This window comes from Triticum urartu, chromosome 5 (assembly GCF_003073215.2).
Source record: "Triticum urartu cultivar G1812 chromosome 5, Tu2.1, whole genome shotgun sequence".
Lineage (NCBI taxonomy): Eukaryota > Viridiplantae > Streptophyta > Magnoliopsida > Poales > Poaceae > Triticum > Triticum urartu.
The window spans coordinates 88,042,577-88,048,470 of NC_053026.1; the positions used below are offsets into that span (position 1 = coordinate 88,042,577).

Below are 5,894 nucleotides of genomic sequence, written 5' to 3' on the forward strand. Positions count from 1 at the left end.
ACGGGACTTGCAAACTTAAACACAAGTATTTCTCAAATTCACAACTACTCAACTAGCACAACTTTAATATCACTATTTCCATGTCTCAAAACAATCATCAAGTATCAAATTTCTCTTAGTATTCAATGCACTTATATGAAAGTTTTTTAGTATATCAAAAGCAAATTACCATGCTGTTCTAAAGGACTCTCAAAATAATATAAGTGAAGCATGAGAGATCAATCTATCTATTATATAATTAAAACAAGAGTACCTATTATATAATTAAAACAAGAGGTAAACAAGCTATTACGTTTGTCCACATATGCTAATATTATTTGCACCGTTTGGTGAGAATAATAACGGCTTAGATTAAAAGTTTTTATGTAACTCATATTTAATATGTTTGTACCAACATATTGGGTTGTCATGTGTATATGCGTATATAAGGCAACGAGTACTAAAGTTAAGGTCCGAACGGACTAACGGACCCGTACGCCAAACCATGTATGCAGGGACGATACAATAATTCCGTTTGCAAAAGAAAAAAGTAGACATGTACAGAACCAGATAACCTCATTAAAGGAAGAAAAAATAGGCACGCACAGAACCACGTCACGTCATTATAAGTAAGTACTTGTTTTAATATCATTGATCGCTCAATCAGATTACATGTAGGCGGTGGAGGAACAATCACTTTGGCTCCTAGCACAGGAACCTAATCATCTCAGTTAATATAGTCTATGATATAGAGGCTTTCCTTAAATCCTTGGGAAGATGACCTGATCAAGGATGAAGTCTCACCGCTGGAGACCAACAGTAGCAAAGAAAGCTAGGCTTGCCGAGGGAGAGAGAATGACCTACATCACATATACGAATATGACAGAGGGCCCCGAACAGCTAACACATGATGGGCGTGGATGCAAGCTCCAAAGAAGTGACGGTGGCCGAGGCGACGAGGAGGAGGTAACCCTACAGCCATTCCACTGGAATTATCCAAGCCGTTAAGCATAGTCAGGGTGCTACAAATTGAAGCATGTGATTCTGGACACGATGTCATACGAACATCGATATTCATCCAAAGTTGCGACATCATCGTGCAACTCGATGCCCAATGAAGTCAAGACCGACCTGCTGAGGTCCCAACAACCTCTCATCTGAATCAAGAAGGTTTGTAAATGTTAATTAGTTCACTTATATGGGGATAAAAGCTTCATACATAACCAACTAACAATTTTCGAATCCTTTTGCTGTCAAAACACTATGGCGTGCAAGAAGCTTATTGAGCAACAAAAACACAAACTAGAACATTCAAGTGAGAGTAGTGAGAATATGGGATTCTATCAACCATACAACCGACCAACTCATGAGCCTCCTTATGACTTTGATAGACAAAAAACTTTAATCATCATATTTAATTATAGATTGTTCTACTATTTTAAACAAACATGCAAATTGTATTTTTGTCTGTTAATATTTCTAACTGCAAAGTAATTAAGTCCAAAAGTAAGTCCAATTATGTTATAAGATCCTCTGTTATTTACAAAGAAACAAAAATCTAATAGATTTGTCATTGATTTCATAGGGTCGTAAAGTTAACCAGTGCCACAATAATATATACAAATCTAGATAGAGCCAAAACTCGAAACTTCTTGACAGGTATGGAACACTATCTTTCACTCTTATTTATCAACTAATGAATCATGACGCATGTTTATTTTTGAGTCATATCAGTTATAATGGAGCCATATTTTAATTATTTACGTCTCTCAACATCTTTAGATTGCTAACTTTGAGCTTTTGGGCAAAACTTTTAGGATTTCACTTTAACGACCATAGCTATAATAGATCTGTTACTAGAAAATATCCAATGGTCATGTGGTGATTGTCGCAAACTAAATACAAAGGAGACTGACAAGTATATTTACTGCAACGGTTGCGGTTATATACAGAAATTATAACAACCCAGTAAGCATATTCTACTGACTTGAATATGAAATTTCCTACTCCCTATGATCCATTTTAATTGTCACTGTACAAAGTTGTGCTAAGTCAGCGACAATTGATATGGATCGAAGGGAGAATTATATTTACTCTGCACTATGATATGGAAAAGTTGTTGGACTCGTCAGATGGAAAATCTGAAGAAGCGCTAGAGGGTACATAATAAATATGTTGAAAGTAAGGCAAACCATTTACGTTATTGAGATAGAGAAATAATACTTCAAATCAGTCGATACAATTAGGGCTATCAGATATGCACTTTTGTGAGTTTCATGTTCTTGGTAAACACTCTTTTTCCTACATACTTTGAGTTGAAGACGGCCATGAGAAAAGTTCCAGTACTATGGGCATCGCCTATAATAGGTGCGATTCTTTGCACATCAATCAAGACACATGAACTAAATTTCATCTAACAAATGTAACCCGTCTTGCTTTGGTTTAATACACATATCAGTAATATAACTTGCTAATATGGTAACAACAAATAAAAATAACATACTTTTATCCAACTAGACAGGGGAAACATACCTATGAAGAATAAGCCGATGTGGAGGGATGTAGGAATGATGCAAAGTTGTAGCACACATTACATAGGTGGAAGCCAAAAGCAGTAGCAACTAGGAAGCCCACAACTTGCCTTCGCGTTTGACTCCCTACAAATGGAAAGAGATCGATCAATTCTAATGCAGATTACCATTTTCTGACACCGCTATCATGTATATACATGTTAACAGGCATATAGAAGACAATCAGCATAACAAAGATTGGCTTATACATAGTAGATGGATCCAATGGATTTACCTTTTAATATACAAAACTTCATATAATTGCTACGGATGTGTTCAAGAGACAATAATCAAAACTGGACAAAATATCAAATAAAAAATATAAGTCTCATTCCCTAAAAAATGTAATACACATCAATGACAAGTAAAATTACTCTATAATTTATATCCTATAAATGATACTCAGTTACATGAATAACAACAGAATGTACGAGGTTATCATCTAAATTGTAATTTAACAAAATAACTAAGTAACTCAACGTTACCTCTGAATCACTTAACATTTATATCAACTAAGTAAATCAACTAATAAATTGCATATATACTGCTAGGAGAGAGGATGAGGATGGGAGAGTAGTAAGACATTGATATACTTATCCCTACCCAAGGTAAAATTTCTCGGACGTGTTGACCGGTTCACCAGAATAAAGATAATTAGCTTAAAAAATCCCACAACAATTAGAAACATCCGGCCTTTAATTATGTGTTCTTATTTCCAATCAACAAAGTACAACCGTTAGATATTTATAAACAAGGTGGCCCCGTAACATGAGATCACAACAAATTGGACCCATAATGTTGCAAGCAGGGTAAATTTCTCGGACGTGAGATCGTAACAAGTTCGGACCTCTACACTCAATCTCACGATCCCAATAAGCTGGACATCAACTCTAAAAAAACAGGCTGGACCATCCCACAAGCGATCAAACCATCCCATAATAAAAAAAATTGGCACGTACAGGGTAAAATCTCTCAATAACCAAACATGGCCAAACTCCACAATCCTCCCCACAAAAATGTAGAGATGCAATCTCTCCAAACAAATCCAAACTCTCACAAAAATGCAGAGAGATCCCACAACTTTCCTCCGTGTTTGACTCTACAAATGCAAAGAGATCAATTACATGCTAATGCAGATTACCATTTTCTGACACCTCTCATGTATATACATGTTAACAAGTGCAGAGAAGACAATGAGCATAACAAAGATTGGCATACGTAGTAGATGGATACAATGGATTTACCTTTTAATATAGAAAACTTCATATAATTGCTACGGATGTGTTGAATAGACAACAATCAAAATTGGACAGAATATCAAAAACAAAATAATATAAGTTTCATTCCCTAAAAAATGCAATACACATCAATGACAAGTAACTCAATGTTACCTCTGAATTACTTAACATTTACAACTAATAAAGTACATATATACTGCTAGGACAGAGGAGGAGGAGGATGGAGAGTAGTATAAGACATTCATATACTTATCCCTACCCATCTCTGCCACGGACGGCAAGGAACAAGCTGGTCGTTCAATCAGACGACATAGCTCATGGTCCCAGCGCCACGAACAGGAGAGCAATCTCTTATACTCTCCCGTGGCCTCCCGGTGACCGCTTTTGCCTCTGCAGATCAGCAACGGCGAGATGCGGTCTCGCTGCTGGGCGCCGCAGAGTCCGCGTGCGGCTGGAGCACTCGGTCAGATCTAGACTCCAAAAGAATCTCCTTCCCAGATTTGCTTTGGTGATCCATGGGCAGGCCTCAAGATTTGGTGAAGCCGCTCCCTTCCCCATTCCCCTCTCAGAGCTGCCAGAGGAGAGAAAAGGGGATTTACCCTCTCAAAGAAGAGATGTAAATTCTGTAAGGAAAACAAGGTTGTACACGTGTGCTGGGATGGTAGCACGTTTTTTTTCAGGTGAAATAATATACACAAGGTCCATACAATCAAACACTGCAAACTCCAATGCCTCTAAAGGCCCTGAACCTATTAAGTCATGGTTCTGCCTTCTAGACGAGCAAACTTAGTTAGACTATCATTAACGTTATTTTGACTATGATTGATATGAGTAATATAAGAATCACGAAAAGACATAAGGTAATGGATCTCCTTAATAAGCGACGCGTAAACAGATCTGTCCACCTCCTTAGCCTGTATCAGCTTCACTACAACAATGTAATCCATCTCGATCATGATAGGCAGGACACTCCTCTGGATAGCAAATGACAAACCCTTCATGCAAACACACAATTCAGCTTCTAGGGCTTCGCGATAGGCAACTGTAACTTCTGTGGAGTGAAAATGAATATATTTTGGGTATAGTATTAGCTATAGAATATATTGTCCCTCAAAAAAGCTACAAAAGATACTGTATTTCGTAATAAAAACTACAGAATATATTTTGAAAAAAAACTATAGAATATATTTCGCAGGAAATAACTTTTTCTTGGACAAAACAACTACTATTACTTACAATATTTTGTACTCCCTGATGGATTACAACCATGTAGTTCAAAAAATGAAGAATAAAAATGCTACAAAACTAAAATAAAAGATGAAGGTACTTATTTCTTCAATACAAAAGTACTGGCGATAACTCACAAAGAACCATATAAAGCGGGAGAACGCGTAAAGAGGAGCTCAATTGAGAACAATTAACTTTGTTGCAATGTCGAATAAAGAAATGCAAGTATACATGAGTAATAATAATGATAATAATAATATCATTTATTTTAAATAAATCATTCTAGCCGCGCAATTTGTGCGGGTGGACCCGCTAGTTATTTCAATAAAATAAAACCACCACCGTGCTCTAGAAGGATATAAGTGAAGCACTAGAGCAAATGACAAACTACTCTGAAAGATAGAAGTGAAGATCAATGAGTAGTCGAATAATTATGCAACTATGTGAAAACTCTCTAACATTTAAGAATTTCAGATCTTGGTATTTTATTCAAACAGCAAGCAAAACAAAATAAAATAAAATTACGCTCCAAGCAAAACACATATCATGTGGCGAATAAAAATATAGCTCCAAGTAAAGTTGCCGATGAACGAAGACGAAAGAGGGGATGCCTTCCGAGGCATCCCCAAGCTTAGGCTTTTGGTTGTCCTTACATATTACCTTGAGGTGCCTTGGGCATCCACAAGCTTAGACTCTTACCACTCCTTATTCCATAGTCCACCGAATCTTTACCCAAAACATGAAACTTCACAACACAAAACTTAACAGAAAACTCGTAAGCTCCTTTAGCGAAAGAAAACAAAACACCACTTCAAGGTACTGTAATGAACTCATTCTTTATTTATATTGGTGTTAAACCTACTGTATTCCAACTTATCTA

The 5,894-nt window shown here is 36.6% G+C and overlaps 1 long non-coding RNA gene across 2 annotated transcripts; it reads right to left on the minus strand.

Moving 5' to 3' along the window:
• Positions 1–599: 599 nt before the first annotated feature.
• On the minus strand, positions 600–4,449 carry LOC125508028. Of its 2 annotated transcripts, XR_007283181.1 has the most exons (4): positions 4,047–4,449; positions 2,785–2,845; positions 2,512–2,636; positions 600–1,136 (listed from the first exon to the last, which is right to left on the minus strand). It is a non-coding gene; the product is annotated as an uncharacterized LOC125508028 (long non-coding RNA). The 2 variants fall into 2 exon arrangements; XR_007283180.1 differs by lacking the exon at positions 2,785–2,845 and having other exon boundaries at positions 4,047–4,442.
• Positions 4,450–5,894: the final 1,445 nt, after the last annotated feature.